The sequence below is a fragment of the Ixodes scapularis genome, unplaced genomic scaffold (assembly GCF_016920785.2).
Source record: "Ixodes scapularis isolate PalLabHiFi unplaced genomic scaffold, ASM1692078v2 PGA_scaffold6__148_contigs__length_123643588, whole genome shotgun sequence".
Classification (NCBI taxonomy): domain Eukaryota; kingdom Metazoa; phylum Arthropoda; class Arachnida; order Ixodida; family Ixodidae; genus Ixodes; species Ixodes scapularis.
Genome location: NW_024609881.1, coordinates 69,667,741 through 69,690,455, shown reverse-complemented (window position 1 = coordinate 69,690,455; position 22,715 = coordinate 69,667,741).

The following is a 22,715-nucleotide window of genomic DNA, read 5'->3' as shown; positions in this document are numbered from 1 at the left end:
GGTTGCAGATTATTCCTTGCAAAAACCGCGCAGATTACTTAACAGTTCACATTTTTCTGTTTCATTTCCTCGCTGAAAAGGAATAGTACAGTTATAAAAAAAAAGCGATAAGGATATCTAAAACTCACGCTACAATTTTAGGCAGGCTTGCTTTGAATCGCACGCAGGTAGCGATCTCAAACTTTCATAACCAAATTGTAAAACCAAAAATAAAATTCGCGCTAAGAAATGTTTTTCGGTTAGCGTTTCTTTCTTGCTAACGCCCGATGAAGCATTGAGTTGGCAAAGTTCCTTTTCAGAACAGCAACGCCCAAAAGCAGGCAAAAGAAAGCGACCTCAAGAAAGGATCTGTAAACCGTTTGCGGCAACAACCGAAACGTAAAACTTCTTTAGCGCCCACCAACCGTGAAATCGATCAGTGGGTAGAGCACAGAGGAAGCCGGAAAGTCCACCGGCGAGACTAACACCACCTCGCGTTCCGGAAAAGGGAGAGCAATTCGCACAGTGAGTTTTACGACATTAGTAAAAGAACCTTCTAGACGTGACAAAGTAAAATACACGAGAAAACTTTTAATATATTTACACATCTGCTGTATATTTTCTACGTGAATTACAAGACGACATGTTAGGGCTGAACTTTATTCCCTGCTGTGTATTCTTCGTGCGGATTATAGGGCAGCGTGTTAGTGGAACACTTTACTGCCCGACTCGATCGTGAACCTGACTGTAAATGCCCTCATGTTTGCCGAAGATTCGTGTCGTCGCTAGGATCGCGTTCAAGTCACGTCTCAAGGATTGCATTCACGACAAGGTTTGTGCGTCCTTAACGTCTTAGCCAGGTTTCTACTTGAGCTCTAGCTATCACAGTCGCCCCCCCCCCCCCCCCCCCACAAAAAAAAAAAAACAAAAAAAACAACGACAAAAAGAAACTTGTATTCTGACTCCGTCTCAGGGCACCCGGCGTATCTGTGAGGGTGCGATAAACTCAAGTTTATCTTTTGAGACCAAGTTTTGATTCACAATGTCTGGTTTTTTTATGAGCCTATAATATACGCTCTAGATATTTAATAATTCGTGAATGAAATGACCGATGCGTTTGTTCACAGCGTGAGTGCCATAAATATGGTTTTAATATTACCGTTTTAAGCGTAGTTATACGTGTTAGCCTTCGTAGGAAAGCTTTATTTACGTTTTAGGTTCGTGCTAGAGGGAAGCGCGGTAATCATTACGATACATGCGTAAACTTCGCAGACGTGTACATGGTGAAAGAGAAAAAAAAGCGAAATTCTGTTTTTGGGTCCGCATATATAAAATACTCATCTCGGAAAGCTGAAACATTGTGTGAATGGGACGCTAGCTGCGTTCATAAAATGCTTAAGTTTGGGAAATTAACGTTGTATGGATCAAAAGATAAAGGTGGAAAACAAAACATTTCTTCATGAGCCGAAGCTCCTTTAAGCCTAATATTCGTGAAACCAAGAACTAACATCAAGGGCATCTGTGGCGGATACATTGTCAGCGTGTTATTAAAAATAAATTTAAAAACAATCTTGGCTTTTTTGTTGTTCAGTTTTTTCACTGCAATATGTGATACAGAGGGCGAGGATGCGATTTCTCGGTTTGCCGAATATTAGGTCTACAAAACCAACGCGCGATTTTTGACCCGTTCGCGAGCTAAAAATCGTGTAACACTGTTGAGAACGTTACGCCATAACACTATTAGCGAGGAACGTTTCGCGGCCTTTGGTGTGTTTGTCCTTAGTACTCCTTCGTCGCCCGGTCGATGTGAGGTTTTGTAGGGCAGCAAAACAACTTGAGCTTCGCAAAAGAAGCGTAGGTTTTCAGTGGCTTCCAACGTGGGATAGCGAACATTTACAAATTCAGCCCGCGTCCGATCTCACTCTGCCGCGCGGCACTCGGCTCGTTATCAAGTTTATCTTATGCAGTCTGGGAGAAGACGAAGTACGGTTTTTATTTGTTCTACTTCCATCTGAAAATGACGCTTCGTAACAGACGAACGGCGTTCTTCGCTCGCGTTAGCAGTCGAACCGTCTATACGAACGTGATGCTCATTCGTTCCGCGAGAGGCTCGTTTTCATGGTCACCAAAATGACTAATGATCGTGAAAACGATGACCGTGAAAATGGCCAGGATTCTGCCAAGTTAGGCGTTTCTTTGACGTGTTACCTGGAAACCCTGTAGCTTTGCCGAGATCACAAGTGTTTTACGCCGGTCAAGCAACCCAGTGTCAAGCTGTCAGTGTGCTGCCCAAGCCACCTAGATATGGGTTGGATTTTCTACGCGTAGAAAATCCAGCCTAGGCATAGCTAGGGTACTGGGGCAGCACACTGACAGTTTTTTCTTGGGTTGCTTGAGCGGCGTGAAACATTGTGATCTCGACAAAGCTACAGGGTCTCCAGTTAACGCGTCAAAAAAACACCTTACTTGGCAGAATCCTGGCCGTTATATAAAACCTAATTCGGGCTTAAATACAGTTTCTCTCCAAGGCGTTAGTTAGTGCCGGATTACCTTTCTTTGGAGCTTCCATGGCTCCTATCTGACTCTGTCACCTAATTATTAAACTGTCAGGCTTGAGTCAAAGATGCCAGCATGAACCGAAGAGACATCAATGAAACCCAAGTCTGGCACTTACCAGGCAATATTTAGGCTCAAAGATGGCGCATGTGAACCGAACGACCGGAAATGACGCCAAACTCTGCACACTTATTTGGCAATTTAGGCCCAAAATAAGATACCTGCACTCATGCCATAGGAGGTCAAGGCTTCTTCAAGCTATTGAAATCCTTACATTTTCAGAAAAAAAAAATAAAACATTTTGGCTGAAAGAACTCTGTTACTTGGGCTTGCTTAGTGATAACAAAACGATTCTGAAAATAAAGCTAGTATACTCCGTTCCTGTAGATATTGTCACGAATGACAAATGATGAGGGGGCAAACAACTGGAGAAACTATACGCTTAATAAGGCGAACTTGTGCTTAATATAAAATAGAAGAAGGTTAGCATCGCAGGCGTCGATCGCGGCGAAACAGCAGGATCCAGCGCTAGGGCAAGACTGACTGCGTCTCACCCCGCAGAGCCCATTTCTTAACACGCGTAGGCTTCTGGAATAATCGGAGTAGAAGATTCGGAGCGTAGAAAGTTCGGACCTCGAATAAACTACAATGTTCTTGAATTGACCAAAACGCGAGATTTAAAGAAATAAGAAAAAAGCACGTCCGCTCGCGCGGGTATTGAACCTCGAGCCTTTTAGTAAAAGCTAAGGACGATAGACATTCGGCCACGGGCGCGTTTGGTCGGAGACGCTCGTTGAAATATAGTTTGTTTTTCGGCGGAACATTAATATTTATAAATGCATAGACCAACATATGAGTCTCTAACGTCACGCCATCGAGGTATATATAGTGCCACCACAAACACTTCACCTCGCGCGAATTGTTTGCAAACAACACGATGGCGTAAATTCTGCTGATTATGGTCCTATAAATATGGTATTACTGACGAACTCTCCTCAACGCATAACAAAAAACGGACAACATATAAATACGGCCAAGGTAATTACTTCCGTATTGAAGGCGCGGACAGCTCCCGAAACGGACTCCGCAATGAAGTGCTAAGTACACTGTCACAATTGTACATATAAAACGAGGTACAAATGGAATTTAGACGCCCGTTTATTTTCAGTCAACATTGACTATGTACATTAAAACGTGTAGTCATTCAGGCTCGGAATTCCCATTTGTTAAAGGGTTTCGTAATATTCGCAGGAGGAAAGCCATGGCGTCTATAGCAATGTAAGATTACGACTTTTTTTTTCTCTTTCTTTTTTTTTGGAACTGGGCCGTTTGCTAAAGATAGACTCGGTTTCAAAGAGGTGGGTTCCTATTTGCATTTCCATTCAGTCGCAACCGAGCGCGAGATCCTTTTCAGCATCGTTTGTTGCGGGACTTGTTTGCTTTTTTGCGCGCTTGTTTGCTCGAGCCGTACATTGCAAGCGACTTAATAAACGCCGCAGCCGCAACGGGCGTCGATGTGGGACCTCGCAAAAGAGTTTCCAAGTAGCAGAGTTAAACCGATTTTCAATAGCGGCTCGCGTCTCTTTGAGGAAACCCTCCAGAAACTAAACGAGTTTGTTTTTTTTTTTCTCTTTTTTTTGGTGTTATACGTGTGCGTTGCTGTTTCTTTATCGGTCTTACTGTGACTATACAAGTAATTTGATTGGTGCCACCGCCATCTGACTTCAGCGTCCACCGAGCTTTATTTGCCATTTTTTTATCTCTGCAGTGAGGGTAATATATGCTAAATGTCTAAAACGGCAGAAAAAAAATTAACGCCGATGTTTTTTTGTTTTTTTTTTTTTTTTTAAGGAGAAGCCAAACATTTTTATTTATTTTTTTTTTCAGCTTAACACTGTGCGAACGTGACACTTTTGATTTATTTTGTTCGACTCAGGCAGCATGGCGCAGAATACATCTTAAGATTCAAGTTGACGCCTTAGTTAGGAACGTTATAAAATAATAGCAGTACAGGCCTGTCTCGTTAATTAGAACCCCGTTAATATGAATACTCGGCTATACAACTTTTTTTATCGCTTTAACGAATAATTCCAAATCCGGAAACATTTTTGGGGTGCGAAGGTGTCCGCACTACCGAGATATCGCTGTAACTATAGCATCATTCAAGATGGGAAAGAAAACCGGAGCAAGCCTCCAATTGCTCACTCTCGCTAACTGTGTCCACTTATGAGAGTGATGACTATGTCAACGTATTGATGCGTCGGGCAACAAGTGTATCGAGAAATAGACTGGCGTTATGACCCACGAGCAAATATAAGAAGGAACGCAGAAACACAATTAGGTGCACACTGCCCTAGGGTTGAAATGCACTCAATGATAGATCCAGTGGCTCTGCGCAATCATGAATGTCCGGCTACTTCTCTCCGCAATATAGATGGATCACCAGTTGAAGGACCATCGCGCGAAAAAGGGCTTATTGTGGGTCCACGGCCTATTAATGCTACCAATGATGCGATAAGATGTCTGGATGGGCGGATGAATTGATGGATGGGTAAACGGATGGATTGATTCATGAGCCTCTTGATGGGATACAGAAGAAAGAAAAAGGATTTTTAAGTGCTAGGACAGAGCGCGCAAAGTAGGCCCCCAAAAAATCCTCCTCCAAAAAAAAAAAAAAAAAGATAAATGTGTGTCGCGATTATTAGTTTTGCGAGACTCAATTTGAGTTAGGAGTTATTTTGATATTCTGGCACGGGGCGGACTAGAAATAGTTAGGTGTATCGGAATCGCTCCTAGCCATTGCGCGTATGTCATAAAATTACCCCCCCCCCCCCCCCCCCCCCCCGCGCGCAAAAGAACAACAATAAAACAGCATTTATTGCGATATTTAGGTTCTGAGACTCGTTTTGAGTCAGAAAGAAATTGCGAAATTTCGGCTCGTCGTCCCGAACTAAGCACCAAATATAAGCACGCCACGCCTTGGCAGCAGCGATAAAATCCAACAAAATCAATACGCAGTCTTTATAGGTTTACTGTTCTTGTTATTTTTTAATTTTTTTTTTCACATGGCATCTGCGGTCAAGGTGGGTGAGCGTCATGACGAAGGATTAAAACGCGACGTATATAATTTCGCTTTTGTAAGCCAGGCGCACCGTAAAACTTAAAAGCTTGCCTTTAAAGCAGCAACACTCTAAAAAAAATTAGTGCGTCTACTTTCACGCACAACACTTGGAGAGCCAATAACCGCAACTTGTGGAGGCAGCTCAGCGAATGACAATTCCGAAACATATCTTTTGACAATTAAGCAATGCAAAACGTCACGCAGTCTGAGTTTTGACATTAAGCAATGCAAAACGCCACGCTTGCATTGCTTAATGTCACAACTCGGAGTGCGTTTTTCGGTCTAAACATATGTTTCGGCATCGTCATTCGCTGAGCTGCCTCCAGAAGTTGCGGTGATTGGCTGTCCGAGTGCTGTGCGGGAAAGCAGACTCACGGGCTTTTTTTAGAGTGAATGACGGGGAACGTACCAAGACAAACTTGATATGGGAGCCGAACGACCGATTGCCTCCAAATAAATGGCTCGCAAGTTCTTATCCGTGTAGGTTATCTTCTCGGTAGTGAAACCGTAGCCGCAATCACGACGGTTGCACAATTCATAGAGCGGCGCGGCCGCTTTCAAGGGAACCAACATTTTTATTCAGCTTCCACACGGGATAAGAAAGCAATCGAGCCAGATCGATCAAGATAGTTGATCTGGGACGCGAGGCGTGTACCTGCGGCAGTTGTATGCTGCAAATTACGTCGGATAAGGTCTTCCCCTAAACACCTCTGTGAACTCGAAACCACTCGTACTCATAAAAATTGACGAGGTCAACGGGCTTCGCTCGTTCAGCAGTCCGCAGACGCCGGCAGCCATGTTTCTTAACGTTTCAAATCAAAGCGGGTAGAGAAGCCATAGGGTTGTTATAATGTATGCTAGAGGTTCAAGTGGCGCTAGTGTGCTGACGCAAATTGAAGCAGACAGCAGCCAGTCCAAAATTGACTTCCGGGAATGCATTTCTATGGGAAAAAGTGAGTGGATTTTCTCCCTGCGCTCGATCATAGGAGCAAATATCCCGAATAATTCGTACGTACTAGGTAGCTTGAAACATTTCTCAGTCAGCCCGATGAAATAATTGGTCAGTTACGGCGTTTTTCTTTCAAATTTATCGCATTAAAAACGGCGCTAAAAGGGCTTCGTACGTGTATTTATGTGCATTGTCGGACACTCTTAGCGCGAACACGACGTCGGTGCTTTTCAGTATGGGGGATATGCGTGCCAAACAAACGACGGACATCTGAAAATAAAGGGAGACGGCAAGAACTACGCTGTAACGCTGGATCAGTCACTACCCGTGCATGTACGATCAAAATAAATTGAAGGCCACGTAATATATTCCGATTTAAAAAAAAGTAAGTACCGCTTTATTCTTTCTCCTTTGTGCGAAGGTGCTTGTTCTAAGTTCAAAATATCACCCGCACGCTCGAAATCTCTGCGAACAAGTGACCGATAAAAGCTGCCCTGCAAAGAAAACAATACGAGGAGACACCTTTCATAGCCCACATGCTTTATTCTTTACGTTTTGAATGTTTTTATCCACTCATGCACGAGGGGGTCAATTTCATCTAGTGACAGGATTGGCATATATTATTAATATGTAAGCGTCAGCGGAATGCTGGCGAGACTTGAACACACTCTATATTCCTTTCGATTGTAATTTTGCTTTGAATCGTCGCTTGTTTTTACATACGTGCTGCGGAACACATGTTTGGGACTGAAATGTAGCAAAGTTAAACATCGTTCACTGATGAAAAAAAATGCGCAAACTAAAGCAATTACACTTTTACAGTGTTAATCAAGGTACATACTATTCGGTACGACCCAAATTACCAAAGGAACCAAAATAATAAATAAATAACCAAATAACCAAAATTTTCCGGCGAAGAGACGAAATGCACGCGCGTTTTCCCATAGGAATGCACAGGAGCACCGCAAAAGTAGACTGGTTGCTTTCTGCTTCAATTTGCGTCACGGAAGTCGCATAGACACTAGCGCCAGTTGAACCTCTAGCGTACATAATAATAACTCTATGAGAGAAGCAATCTCAGAATACATTTCAATACAATAATGACTCGATGTTGATTATATCCTTCTCAAACATAATAAAGGAGTCAATTAAAATACTACTGTGGCACGGAGACACATATTTACAACAAACCTTTCTTACGTTGATCATCTCTCCAGCCAATGAGAGATTCAAGCTCCCCGTGTAAGCACGGGGCGGAGACTTAGCGGGCTGCAACCTCCACGTTCTGCACCTAAATTGCGTCTAACGGCGCAAATATTGCGCAGATTTATTTTTGGCTGAAATATATATAAAGAAAAAGAATGCGTGTCCTATTTATGCTTTTTATATATATATATATATATATTCCCTTGCATTGTCACTTTAACCGCTCATTCACACTGGAAACGGATCCGCGTTCGCAAAGCGGTTGCGAACGCGGTTGTATAAAGATCCAGTGCAATTGCACGCGCACTCGATGACATCAAGTGCGCGTGCAATTGCACTGGATCTTTATACAACCGCGTTCGCAACCGCTTCGCGAACGCGGATCCGCTCCCAGTGTGAATGAGCGGTAAAAGTCCGCATTAGCGTCAGCCACTCCTAAATCGCCGATGTTACTTTATGGGAGCCAGATGCAGTGTGTAGATACACCGTTTCACTTTTAAGTCCGACTACTGCTGACACTACGACCCGGAGGATTCAATTCAGCAGCCCCAAAAGTGTGTCGTCACGGCGGTCGTAGTCTTTGGGCATTTGCTATTCAGCGGGTGAAAAAATTCACACACACACACACACACACACGCACACACACACACACACACACGCACGCACGCACGCACGAACGCACGCACACACACACACACACACACACACACACAAACAAACATACAAAAGCAAGATTACGTCACATTTCTCGAGCGCTATACCTTATCAGTGAGAACAACCCAACGAGGTGGAGGGGCCTAGAGTGATAGACCGGTATCCCGGTCACGAGTCAAAAGTGAATCCCACTTGGCTGCCGCCATGGTGTACAATTTCGATCACTTGACACGTCATCGTACCAAATCCTGTGGCATTCACGCAAAACCGAGCCGAGATTTCTATTGCGATCGCTGTACAAAACTTAATGAACTATTTTTTCAATACTGTTAGCCCCTGAGATCAGTGTCTAGTTTCAATAAAACCCCGAAATACAGCGCCGCGACTGATGGCATATAGTGGAGGCATTGCGAAGCTGCCCTACTTTTTGTCGTAAAAGCATATTTTGGACGTAAACCAAACAAAACAAAACCTATCTCCTCGGTGCTGTTATTAAAGATCAATAAGCAATTATTTGTGCACGGTACTTCGTTAAAATTTAGACGTCAAACTATAAGGTCACTTCTATAGTGTTCAAAAATGTGCAACATGGCGGCGACCAATGGGGTGTCACTTTCAGCTGCCAGTTTATCGCTCTGAGGCCCTCTATCTCGTTGGAACAACCGCACAAAGACTACGAGCTCTGTGACGATAACTCTCACTGCTGTTTGATTGGCCCCATCGAATATTTAGCGTAGGATGCGGCCAAACATAATGTGAAACGGATCAATAATCAATAACTACACAGACCGAATTGAAAAATATGTTGTTTTTTTTTGTGTGTCGCAAAGTTTATGACGTGCACATTGCAGCGCTCGTTATATACAGCAACTCAAACACCGGGATATAGCATATTGTTTTATAAAATATCACAAAAAGATGCAGCATCGTTACTCCAGGCTTTCTAAAGATGTAGCGCTTCTTCTGTGTTGCCTTGTTCAGGTTATGCCAGAATAGTGTATTTGTTTTTTACATAGCAGGCAAACGGGCTCTATTTTCAGAAATGCCAGTCTTTACGAGACAACAGCATCCCGGTGTTATTGTACGAAACTTTCGCAGGTACTCTCTGGAACCCATGAAAACGTGAGGAATCGCGTTATTGTTTACTGAAAACAGTAATCAAAGCACTGAAACTTACCGCGCTCACCGCAAGCTGCAGACGGCCTTTGCGACAGTTCTTTCTAGCTAAAATTATTGTGCGAAATTTAAAGACAAAATTACACCGTGAGTAGCCAGATAATCTGCGGCTATTTGCTGGCAATATAATATCTGCAATAGATGCGCGTTCTCTCCGCCATACTTTGCCCTTGCCTTCGGTGAAATGCATCGTACAACCTTCTGGGATTCAACAATGGGGGTCGTTCGCACCCCAGGTAAATTATTTGGAGATATGCAACGCCACCAACAGTTCATTTTGTCCTAAGTGTGAACGCAGCCCACGCTACCAGCAGATGGGGTCCTCGTCGTCGGTCCTTGACGTCGTCTTGGACGCCATCCTTGAGGTCGTCCTCGACGCCGTACTTGGCGTCCATCTCTAGGACGTCGTCTTCGACGTCCTCCTAAACTTTAATACGTGTAGAAACATTACTCGAAAACATTTCTCCAGCGAGATTATAATGCTTTCGCCTTCCTACACGTAAGCAGTGTACTCCTGGAATTTTTTTTGTGTGCGTATTTGATAGTTTCACCGAACGCTCTTGACTGCGTTCCGACTGCTGGTGCAAGTACAGGACAATATATGGAATGCAGGACTTGGCGAATGGCGAGCATATTATCGCTCGATAGCCCGTGAAATCGGGAATTGGTTAGTAAAAAAGCCTTGGAACAAATCAATATGCAAAAAAGCGTGAAAGTAATAGACCAGGCCCTGCATTTTTCGAGCAATCAGTGCGTATTAGATTTTTACACCAGCTGCCTCTATTGTGCGCTATATAGAAATTGGACTAGAGTGCTGCATTAACGTTCGGCTCGCACTCAAGTTCAATTAATGCTTCAGTGATTGGACATGAGTTCCAGTGGAACACTGACGCAGTACTCCAGTGAAACCTCTGCCCCGCGCTTGATCGAAATTCGAAACGTAGCAAAGTCGCTGCGCATGCTTTGTTATGGTTTTGAGATACGCACTGGAATCATCGTGACGTCAATGTGATAGGCTCGGAAGGCCCTAGGAACCTAAAGTCCCTCTATGCGGAAAAGTGACGACATCCTTGAAAGAATGCTGCCTGCTATCTTGACGCGATCCAGATGGTGTTCCGTTCGACGCGCGAGTGACGCGCTACTGCGATGGAGAAAACAATAGAGTGTGCACGGGGGAAGGGAAATGGAGGATAGATGCCTGGTTCATCAGAGCGCAGTGAACGCTAGAAGCCAGTGTCGCCAATTAAGTAACGAAAGAAGGGCAACGTCATAGCTTTCATCGTCCCTTGACTAGTATATTCTTTTCGGTTCATTGACGTAAATGGTGATGGTACACCATGACGATGCGCTTTTAGACTGCGTATATGTGTTTGCGTGTCCTTTGGACCTTGACTGCGCTGTAACTAACTAAGGTTGCAACCAAGTACTATAGACCCTTGCAAAAATCGCCTTCTGCGCGCTGCCATCTTTGTCTGCTGGCTGTGGAACGCCTTCTGAACGCATCCTCAAAAGATGTTCCACAGCCCAGCAGACAAACATGGAAGAAGGAAGGAGATGTCACTGCCTTTCTCATTAGGGGCTTATAAAAACCGCAATGCCACCACCTTCTAGGTTATATGGCCCTAGTGCTGAGTCTGCTACGTAACCATCCAGAAGCCAAAGCAGGTCCACGAGTCCGAGAGAAGGGGGGCGGCAGCAGTGGTCGGCTGGAAAGGGGGTTCAGTAAGTGAGGGCAGGGCCTCTAATTTACCCGGCTGTACAAAGAGGGACCAAGAGACCGGGACCTCGACGCCTGCTGCGATTGGCCAGCTCCGCACAACTTACCAATCGCAGCGGACGGCGATGCCTCGGTTCCTTGGTCCCGCCGTGTTGATTAGGGCCCCTAGAGTCCTAGCGGAGCGTTGACCCAGTACTCCCGTTCAATCGGGCCACCTGACACCGGTAGGGTACGTTCTATAAGAGTCACCGCTACGACCTCCCTGTCTTGGGAGCGTTGGCGGGCCCGACTAAAAGGATCAATAAAATAAGCGAAAAAACAGGAAAGGTTGGGTATCGGCCGGTCTAATGGCTTTGACCTCTGCAGCGTGCAGTTCAAGGAGTTGTGTTTTGTTGACTTTTTGGGCTTCCGGTCGTGGTATGTTCGTCGTCTAAGAATCGCGGGGGTTTAGGTTAGCCAAAATTAACTATAAAACAGCTTTACGTATTTTTTCGCAATCGTGAATCTTTGTATTATTTTCCCGACAGGTTCATGTTGCTTCCGGTGTGTTTTGGTTGCTCTATAGGTGAATACAATCTATAAGAAAACTTTTGAAGTCCCCATAAACTACTAACAACATTCCCCCAACCATAACTTATTGTGTATCTTTCCCTCATTATTGAGATTAAACTCGTTATTTTGTTAAGTTTAAACGAACCGGGCGTGTCAGAGTTTTCCTGAAGTCGTGATGGTCGGTTAATTTGTTTTTAGCATTTCCTTCGCAGTTAAAAGGTTGTGAGAAAAACATTAACACAGAGCAAATCTTTTCGCAGTCCGCGAGAAAAGAAAAATCACGGATGTCAGGCTCTGGTTAATTAACCGTAACCAACCGTCCGAAAAAACACACACACACACACACACACTTTTGGTTCCTACCAGAAATGCATTTATATGGGAGCAGACAGCCGACGAAAATCAAAAGATGCACGGCTACCCCTAGGGCAATTTATGCTCCCTCATAGAAGAGCAAGCGAGGGTGCTATGACTATATAATTGTTTCACACGTTATAATGTATATTTAATTTTTTTACACGACAAAATTGATAATCAGCTTGATAATGCACACTGAAGCTTGTTTAGACAGGAATGCAATGACGTATTTTCTTTTATCGCAGTTCGCACTTTCGTGAGCATGAGCCTCTCTGTGCTGTACATCTCTCTTCTTTCACCTAGTTGCTATACTATATTAAAAATGTGAGTTTGATAATCTCCACTTATTCATATGTCCATCCGGAAATAACGTCCACAAAAAAAAAGAAAAAAAAAGAATCTCCACTTATTACATTCAGAGCTTTCAGTTTGCTACCAACGTTGATGCTTGTTCAGAATGTATCGTAAGGAAAATTTTCGGAGTTTTCTTCAGCAAAGTATATGTTAAATTGCACTAATGCATATTTTCTTCCTATAAAAAGAAAAATAAACAATATGTGAGGTAAATATCACACAGTATAAAACAAACCTCAGTTTTTTGTGCTATCTGAATTGTGAAGCTTGCGCAAAATATTGATTTGAGCATAATGTCTTCGCCATCCATATGCGCTAAATAAAAGTTTATTTACGCAACATTGGTATTTGAAAGTTATATAAGGTTAAAAAAAATGATCTGTTAACGCGACATCGTAATAAGGTGATGTATTTATGACGAAGAGTGTCAGACCTGATACACACGTTATCAGAGACCGCTAAGATATTAATGGCTATAAGTACGCAAACGCTGGCACGCGTTGAAGAATATATAAAGCTTCTTCGGTACACCCCACTGGCAAGGCCAGCTCGTAAGCAGGCATACGTTACTTACGACGGGCAAAATAACTGGACGTAAATAAAGCGCCGCGCGACGCTCAGCGATCGCCGTTGTATCTGATTCGAGCGACGCGGCGCCTCAAGGAAGTGACGTAGGGACGCCAGCACCGGTTGCTATGGATGCTGCCGCGCGGCGCCGTTCTTATCCCACATGTGTCCCCTGCTTGTCTCTCTTGCAAAACATTACACATTTTTTCTTACTAAAAACAATTCCGCGTCCCCCCTCCAAAAAAAAAAAAAAAAAGGTTATTGAAAAAAAAAAAAAAACATGTTAGAGGCGAGTTTTAGCTTATTCTATCCTTTGGATTTCAATATCCCGATCGTGTTGTCTGAAGATGTGAATGCCCGTTCCCACACTAGCGATTTTTTAAGACCGAGTGCCTTGAAACTATTTAAAATCTCTTACGACGAGAGGACACACTGGCACCACCTATCGGGTTGCAGAGGAACACTTGGCTGTCCCGTATAATTCTTATTTCTTTCGCGCATCATTCTTCTTTATATATTTTTTTTTGTGGCTTGAAAAACTTTTGAGAGTGTTACAAACGAACATTTCTCATAAATAGTACGTACATTTGACCTCGGAAATACCGCCAACCCTTCGCTCTAGTAAAACGCAGTTCTAGGGTCACCGCAAAAACGGCGCCAGCGTGTTATTTCGTTCTGAGAGATTTGAAGAGGTTGTAATGAACTCGCTTCTAAGGAGTCGCAAATGCGTGAACGGACCTTAAGTAAACGTGAGGAAACACGAAACACCTCCGACCAGTCGTTACGTCATACACATATCTTTCAGCCGCCAATGACGTGTCTCTCGTGTGGGCAGCGCGTGGAATTGCAAGCTTGCCAGCTATGTTCCCCGCACTTACACCTGCGGTGACCTGTTCTAATGCGAAAGCATTAACTGTCTCATGGAACGAGCTGACGTCGCCAGTTTGAAGCGCGAAAACGGCACATAGTTTCCCGATCCTTCGGTTCCATTGGCTGGCGCGCGTCGAGGGGGCTCCCATCGGCCGCTGCGCTCGTCAGTTTCCACGACTGCTCACCCCATGGCGCTGCGTGTTCATCAGCGCGCCGTTAACACGGAGAGTCCAAGGTCAGCGTGCCCAGGGGAGAACGCGCGCTGACCGGCGACGAAAAGGACGCAGCAGACGAAAAAGAGAGCGGACGAGCGGCTTGCATGCTTTCGCATTCACAACTCATGGGAATGCTTACCGCTATCTTCTTTTTTTCTACCTTATTGAAAATAGCAAGAGTGAGCTTGCATACCTTTGATAGGCACTAAAGATGCCTGAAAGCGGAGATTCCGAAAACTCGTTTTTCTGACGAAACGCACCTGGAAGCGGTATTTTGACGATGCTCCGTATGCTCCGTCTACCCAACTGAAGAAAACAAAAATCTCAGTATTCTTGATATTGACGGCCGAATGACGACGGTTTAAGTGTTTTTCGTCAAATACAGAACCACCTGAGTTTCCTTTTAAACGTGAAACCCCCAAAATTTGCAAAATATGCTATTTAGGATTCTTCCCACTTGCTTATAAAAAAAATGGCGTAATAATTGTGAATTGAGGCAAAAAAAGATTTGCACACTGAGGAAAGTAGCACACGTGATTGGTGCCTTGCAACCATTCAAATACGTGAGAAAAAAATTAGTCACTCGCGCGGGGGTGTTGATTGTTATATTTGTGGCTTGTATGGATTTATTGAAGCCTATCTTACACTTTTCGAAAATGCGAGCCTCTAAAAAGTGGATAAATGCCTTGTGTTCGCAGTTTGTGATGAATGACACGTCCAAGTAGCGATCGTAAGGCAAACAACCCTTCAGTACCGTGTAATACTAACCCACGCTTCATGTTTTGCTACCAAACAGAAACGAAGGCCTGGGCGCACACATCATTAAAGTTTTCTCATGCGAGAGTAACGGGTACCCATGTGGTTGCTGCCTCATAATTACTTCCAGAGTCCATAAAGTAATTAAGCTTAAATCGAAGCCCTGCTACCGCCTCTTAAATTAAAGGCAAAAATATGAAGCTTGGAGCGTTCCAAGTAGCGATTCTAGACTGAATTATTTTAAAATTTTTGTGCGAATGTGGACCTTGATGGTTTAAAAAAGGGTAGATAGAAGACAGCTAAGAAATAAATGATAAGAAGGTCTTCTCATTAAAATGAAATTTGATGGCAGGCGGCAGGACTAGGAAAATGCAAAATGTACAAACCGATAGACTTTTCCGAGGTTAGGCATTAATTAAATTCAACGCCTGCAAGTGATACCCGAAACTCTCTGATGAAGAAAGAAGTAAACAACAAGTAAAAGCATTTCTTACTATTAACGAATTTCAGTATAAAAAAGCTAATCATTTTTGTTGTAAATTGAAGAACTTGGCTCTCTAACAGTGGCGCCTGCTAAACACAAGTACGGTATACTCGAAGGAGCGTGAAAATCGTTGGAGCAATCTGACGGTTCAGGCTATACAAAGCGGAGTATTATCTTTGAAAATGAGCTTTATGAGTTGCCGTCCAGTAGGATTGTTAATCTAGAGTTGAGAGATTTGTCTAACAACTATACATTTTTGAATTGTATTATGATCGTCGCTGAGTTTGTGTGTGTAGACTTGTGAATTTACTTAAGAAAACTTTTTTTTTGCCGAGAGTATGAAGCTGCGTTATTGTGTAAAAAAGTCAATAGTCATAGCCCTACAGTATAACTAAACTGCTTATCTATATTGTTATACTTATACTTCATAGTAGTAACAGCCGCAAAGTACTCAACATGATGAGCGACATTGTAATCAACAGACAATGGTGAGAGGTAGAAGCCGTGTAGATTAAAAAAAGTAAGAGAGCTTCTATCCGTAACAACAACGCGGATATCCAAACAATGCTGGTTTCTCTCGAGATAGTATTCGTAATTTCTTTAGGTTATCTAAACATTCCCGGTGTCGTAACACTTATTTGCATAGTCACCAGAATTCGTCTCCAAAACACAAAGCACGTACGTGTTTTGTGTTTTAGAGAAGAATTCCGGTGACTATGAAAATAAGTTGTACAACACCGGTAATGTCGAGAAAGCCAGCAGGAGCCACATGGAAACGAGATGCGGCGATCCAAAAAGGGCGACATAAATCGGCTCAAAAGTAACTTTTTTAGGGGCGAAGCTCCTTAGGGGCTAGCCATGTCCGTATGTCCGTCGGATGTCCGGCGTCGGGTGCTCGTGCTCACGAGCTCGTGAGCACGTGCTCCCGTGCTCGCGCAGGGCAAAACAAAAACCCAAAAAAACAACCGCATCTCCACGTGGTGAATGATGTTGATTGGGGCGAAGCTTTGGTGGTGCTTGTCTGCGTAGAGGTGAGCCGCAGCATGCCGAGCCTTTCGTTCGTTTTCATCCATGTCAGAAAGAGGATGTGTGGTATGGAACGTGGTTATATACGCATTTGAGCATGTGACCGCAGCGTGACATGGTTAAAAACGAACGAAAGGCTCGGCATGCTGCGGCTCAGCGTCTACGCAGACAAGCACCACCAGAGCTTCGCCCCAATCAACATCATTCACCACGTGGAGATGCGTTTTTTCTTTTTTTTTTTAACTTATAGATACCCAGAAGCAACTTCATTACCGACGCCTGCATTGATGTGCCGGCCTTCATAAAGAACGCCTTGTTTCGCTAGAAATTGGTCCACAACAAGCGACGCAGCGAGGCCGCATCAACCTGGATCTTGCTGGTTCAAGCCGTGCATCTTGTACGTCTCCGTCAACTTTTCTTTTTCTATAACGCGCCAAAGAAAGATTGATCGTGCCAAATCCCCTGCGGGATGATGCCTTCTGGGGATACTTAAAGCTTTAAAAGAAAACATATCATATGAGCCATTTTAGAGCAGCGAAACTGTTTAGCACACGACACAGACGTGACGTAGAATTTTGAACAAAGGTACGAACTATCGTCGCCCTGAGCAGCCGGAGGAAACTAGACACGCGCGACGGGACCGCCACCTGGCGGAGAGTAGACACGCGTGGCGGGAAAATCTCAGTGCGAGACAGTACGTTCACTCGTCTTGCATCGTGATTCGATTTACGGCGTTGTTATGGGCGAAAAAAATTGTGAACTTTGATTGGTCGCGGAGTGATAACAGAATGTCCGGTACTCACCCCGGTGTGCGTTTCTAAGGTTATTGGTGACTCCTTTGCAGATTTAAACGTTGTTCAACTACTCTACTCAAACTACGGTAGTTTAACTACTTTTCCGAGTAACTTGGTAACTTTCAATTGCAACTTTATATGGGTAATTAGTAGTTTAACTTAACTACATTTTCCAGGTAACTTCTACTCAAAGTACTAACTAGTACCTTCGAAATCTAGTGCTAATCTTGCTCACCACAAAAGTTTGAGGGCAGAAATAATTAAGACGTCGGCAAATGAAGTGATGTTTCCGAGCAAGGGGCCCCCTCATATTTCGTTCCCACGAACTTATACTCGGCAGCCGTAGAAGCTGCATCACAAGTGTCCTTGGGCCAAGGTGGCGACGAGCAGCCAAAACATAACACCGGCATGCACGAACGCAGCAAGAGGTGTTTGACAAGCCTTGATCGGGTATTGACGTAATGCGGTAATGCGCACCGGCGCCGCGCCTCCAGCTGCAACCATGAAAGACGGGGACACTCCGAGGGTTGTTGTTTTCATGTTGTCTGCCCTCAGTGAATACTGACTGAAGCGGGTTGGGGGTTCCACGGGTAGGCGCCACTAGAATTACCTCGCAACTGGGCGCCTCTTCCTATGGTCGCCTCATCGTCAGCGCATACTCCCTGCAAAGCCGGACTCCCCCGCGCAAAAACGAAGACAGGGATAATCCGTTCATGGGAGCACCTCCCTGCTTCCAGCTGCAACTGTACGGGCGGCGATGCTTGTTTACGTAATCCTTCGCGTCCTTTCGATACCATATTCGCCGGAGAGGATTGCGAGTCATCCTTGGGAGATCATTTTGTTGGACCCGGCGTCAGCGGCGAAGTATACTTCCTTTCATCTTTTGTTAAACGAAAACAATTTTTTTTTTAATTCAGTAGCGTAGCACTGGCACCGCAACGAAACGCGCAGTCGTCCGGATGATCTCATCGTCGTGACGCGAGACTTGAACCCTTGACGGTCAGTTGCACTCGCTCAACGTACTCTCCGAACGTCGTGGAAATAAATCTCAACTTTCCTAAAAAAAAAAAGAGTTTCTTTTTGTTTTTTTATTACAAAATATTTTTTAGCCGAGGCAAACCTCGCATGTTTCGTCATGGACACCGAAGATGCTGACACACGGTTTCCCGACCCTGCACAGCCTGTTTCTGAAATTCAACGCTGCCGTTCCATCCAACGCGTCGGTGGAACGTCTTTTTAGCTTGGCTGGGAACGTCTTTAGGAGGAAAAGGGGAAAACTCTCCGATAAGGACTTTGAAAGTCAATTGCTTCTGCGAGTGAATAAACTGTTTTGGTGAAAACACAAGCCATAAAATGGCTGCATTTATTTTAGGCTCGCACGGGTTTTCACGGATAGAAACTGCTGTTCATTTTGCTACAACAAAAATATAAAACGTAACTTCGAAAGTAACTTAAAAGTAACTCGCTACTTTTTTACAGTAATTTGTAGTTTACTCAATTACTATCACAAATGCGTAATATCTACTCTACTCAATTACTTTTGGCGTCAATAATCAGTAACTTAACTTAACTACCTCTTTTGAGTAATTTGTACATGTCTGCTCCTTTGCTAAAATTCATACGCAAATTCCAACTAGTTGGGCTCGATGTGACAACTGTGTGACCTTCCTACGATCGCTAAGGGCTGCCATTCAATACGTTTATTGACCGTTAATCTCATCTTATATTCTACCATATTAAATTCTTTTTAATTATAAATTCATGGGCGTGACATCTGACTTAAAATAAAAAAAAGTCGTAACGGTCAAATAAATGATACGATACAGAAGTTTATCAACGAGCGTCCGGATTTACTATGTGTCACCGGGGTCGCATCACCAAGATCTATATTCCATTCGCTTTTTTTTCATACTTTCAGTAACTGCATAAAAATCTCAGCCAACCATTAAAAAAAAAACATGCAAAAACCGACACCGCTATACTTTGTTTCAACAATCAGAGAGCATCAAAAACGCACCATCACTGTGTTTCTCATGTTTCTGTGCGTGTTCTATCATCGCTGAACCCGTCGTAAGGATAAAAGGCCCAGTGACTTGCGCTTTTGATGTGCGGTTTGATCGGTCCCCTTAGCTGGTAGCGTCGACTGAGTCTGACTGAAACGAAGTACAGCAAGAGCAAGGAACCGGAGCCTTTCCCGAATTTATGTCAAGCGGCGTCGGAACAGTCTGGCAGATGATCGGTTCAAGGCACGTGGCAAAAGTGTGGCGAATTGACAAAAAAAAAAAAAAGAGAGGAAAGCGTTATTACCTTTCTCCTCTCTTTTTCCCTTTCGTGTCCGAACTCAATTCCGCCTCATCTCAAACTAGCAGTGTGGCGGATGGAGGCCATATTGGTCCCTACCCCAGGCAATAAAATGCGATGTCGTGGTTACGCCACCGTAAAGCGCAAAATCCCAAGGACCTTCGATTTAAAACAGAGAATTTGGTGTGTCAATAAACAAAGCCGACGAGTTCATTAATATAGACAACTATTCAAGTAGGAAGCTCTGACAATGTAGTAAAAGTTTTATTCTTCATTGAATATTTTCATAAAACTGCGTGTCTGCTAATAATTAAATTGTGTCTTTCTCGCCTGCCTCTTTTTCTCTGTCCCATGAACTATATAAATCAAAAAGCAAATATCATTAACATGGTATATAGGCTGTTTAAGCGAAGGTTTTAAAAAATTCCTACCAATAGGGTAAGTTGAGAAATAAAGTAAACTCTTTTCGGGAACAAACTGCGTGCCTTGCTCGGCAGGGATGCGGGGAAACATGGCGGTGCCCCGGTGAGTGAGCGCCGCTCGCTTTAAAACTGATATGTCGTTGTAGCTGCAATATCGGGCGCTAGTCGCAACGAATGGTGCAGAAGGCTTTCGCTTTACCTTACCTCACTTTAATCACAAAACATGAACAATGATCTCGCCGTATTTTTTAGAAAGTCTTTCGATTCTGGCTATTCCTAAGCCTAAATGAACGCGATAATTGTCGGCATGGCAACGTCTTTGGAAAGTGCACTGCCTTGATTCAATCGGCCGGGTATTGATAGCACACAGAAGTAGTTTCTAAATTTTCCAAGCACCGAGGTGCATGCTACGAGTGTAGCTACACGCGTTGCACGTGCTGGCCTCTACAATAGTAAGTGATCGAAAGCAAAAAGTTTTAAACAAAATTGGCCTCGCACGCGCGTTCGTCAAAGCCTTCTTACGATTATCTACTTCGAATCTTTTATAAGAGGAAGGCCAACGCGCGCGGACCGCAGAACTACATTTCCAGCGTTCTCCTCGATGCTTGGGTAATTTAGGAAAAGGTCTATTGGGACGCTGTCTAAGTTAGTGTGTTATCAATACCTGACCGACTGAGTCAAGGCAATCCGCTTTCCAAAGACGTTGCCATGCCGACAATTATCGTGTTCATTTAGGCTTAGGAATGGCCTGAATAAAAAGACTATCTAAAAAATGCGGTGAAGTCATTGCACATGCTTTGCGATTCAATGAGGTAGGGCAAAGCGAAAGGCCCTGCACCATTCGTTGCTGACTAACGCGCCCGATATAGCAGCTACAACGACATATTAATTGCAAAGCGAGCGGCGCTCACTCACCGGGGCACCGCCCATGTTTCCCCGCATCCCTACCGAGCCAGTCACGTGATTTCAAAATCCCTCTCCTGGGTACTGCGGCTAACTTTAGCCGCGGTTAGCGCTTCGAGCAAACGGGCCTAGGAGTTAGACGTCAATAGAGCAAACGAATTTTAACAGCCGCCCCCAGTCTAACAGCACCAAGGTGAAGTGACATGCATTTTTAGCTTATGATGATAGTGCAATTAATGCAAACGAGCAAGCGAGCTGGACAAGAATAACGATTATAATCCCCGGAGAAAGGGAACAAGAGAGACAAAGGGCAAACTCAAATCTCCGAACAAACCTAAGGTGACTGGTGCGCCACTAAAAAAAAACCCTCCTGATCCTGGTATCGAACCAGGGTCATCTTTCTTGAGGACCTCTCCACATGATGATACTGCATTAATAGCATTATCACCATAACCTTGGATTGCAGACCGTTCGCCCTTATCGGCGTTAGATTGGTCGTGGCTGTTAAAACTCGTTCGCTCTACTGACGCCAAACACTGTGTATTTTACGCCCTACTGGAAATAGAGAGATATCTGGTTCGATACCACGGCCAGGCAGATTTTGTCATTTGCGCACCAGTCAACTTAACTGCGTTTGGAGAATTGTGTTTGCCCTTTTGTCCCCCTTGTTCTCCTTCTTTAGGGATTATTATTGTTACTCTCATCCAGCTCGCTTGCACCTTTGCACAGACAAGACAGGCTGCACTTTGCAGCCTATCTTGCCCGTTTGTCTTCAACGTCCCTATTTTCTGATCGTAAATTAATAACCAACACGCTCAACCATCTACCTTAAAATGCCGGCCGTTCACCCTTGTTTGTGTTAGACGGGTGGCGGCTGTTAAAACACGTGTGCTCTACTGACGTTCAACTCCTGGTTAGATCAGTTGGTAGAGCGCTCCACTGGAAAGGGAGAGGTCTTTGGTACGATACCAGAACCTGGCGGATATTTTCAGTCGCGCATCAGTCACCTGAGCTGTGTCTGGAGATTTGTCTTTATCCTTTGTCACTCCTGTTACCCTTCTTCAGAAATTAACACCGTTATTCATGAGAATACTACCACCCGCTTTCACACCTTATGTATATTTTTATGCGTAAAAATAACCATTTTTAAATATTCTATGAGTAACAAGTTTACTAATGACTGATGTTTCTCATAGACTTTATGTAAGCAATGACTTAAGTTTATTACTCTTACTAGATGGAGGCACGAGTTTTCGGGTGTTTCGCGTTGGAGCCCCTTCGTACTTTTACGAGCTTGTACAATACGGTGCATTTGTGCACTGCTGAATAAAGTGTATTTATATCAATCCCTTACGATACGCTGGGTTCAGAACGTGCAGGGTCAAGGAGCTTCACCGCTAAATTGCTCTTTACGAGAAATATTCTGTTTCCAGTACTTTGAATAATTTTTGCAGTTTCTCGTAGCAAACGACGGTTTTCTCAAAGATCTTTTTATATTATGCGTTTTCATTTGGTGCGCACTATGTAGGGCCCTTTAGGTTTCTGTCATTTCGGAGGAAGGCCCGTTTTTACAGCGAAAATGTTTATGGCTAGGGCTCCGTGCATTTTTGATGTGCGTGAACAAAAACTCAGAGCGGGCTCGCACCGCCCTATCTTTGTCGTATCCAAGCGCTTGCGTGCCTAGTGTCCTTTCCTTCCACCGGGTGGCGGTCCCGTCGCGTGTGTCTAGTTTCCTCAAACTCAGACAGGGCTCGCA